This window comes from Orycteropus afer, unplaced genomic scaffold, assembly GCF_000298275.1.
Source record: "Orycteropus afer afer isolate SDZICR_OR568_19922 unplaced genomic scaffold, OryAfe1.0 scaffold00466, whole genome shotgun sequence".
Taxonomy (NCBI): Eukaryota; Metazoa; Chordata; class Mammalia; order Tubulidentata; family Orycteropodidae; genus Orycteropus; species Orycteropus afer.
In genome coordinates, this window is record NW_006922053.1 from 1,808,050 (window position 1) to 1,808,899 (window position 850).

Consider the following 850-nt stretch of genomic DNA (forward strand, 5'->3'; position numbering starts at 1 on the left):
GGTCCGTCCCGCGGCGGGCCCGCCGCTCCGGGTGCCGGCGGCCGCTTCGCGTCCCCGCACTGCTGCGGCTGCACGCGGTTCGAGTTCACCATCGCGCTCACTGGCGCCCGGCGCGCCTTTGCGCTGCGCCGCGGTCGCCGCCGCCCGCGGCAGGAGCCATGTTCTTTTCTTCCCGGACCCGCCACCTCCTGCTCCCCGCCCCCGACCGCCTCGCATTCCCGCGGCCCTCGCCCGCCCCCTTGTCCCGCCTCTCCTCGCCTCGCCTGGCCTCGCCTAGAGGCCGAGGCGCGCTGCGGGGGGAGAGGCGAGGGGGCCGCCCCCACTGCCGGCGCGCGCCGCGAGCGGAGCCCCAGCCCACGTTCCAAGTGGACTTGAAGCCCGGGCGCAGGCGCCCGCATTCCATTCGGATGGAAGGGCTGAAAAGGAAGTCACTGACCCGCCCGCCCGACCGACTGCGAGGAAAGGGCTCCTGGAGTTATCATTGTCTGCCTGTCTGAGATAATGTGTGGGTTTCCCATTAACCACTAACCACTTCTGCCTCGATTTTCCAAAGTGCTGAACGAAAACGGAAACCCTTTGTGGGATGATGTGAATTAGCGAAATTCAGTCGGAGCTGAAGTCTCCAGCACAGACAAAGGAATCTTTCCCTCATTTGGAAACTACTACGCTGACTTCTTTGCTTCCATCAGCCCTCCACTCCCTATTTGGCTGCGTTTTGAATCGGTTCTTTAGTTTGGGGTTGGTTCCTCTCCCCCTACTTGTTTGGGATCCCAAGGATTGAGCCTTGGCCTCCCAGATCTGCTGATGCTCCCAGCCTGACCTCATTTTCTTCCCTGGCCAGCACTGGCCT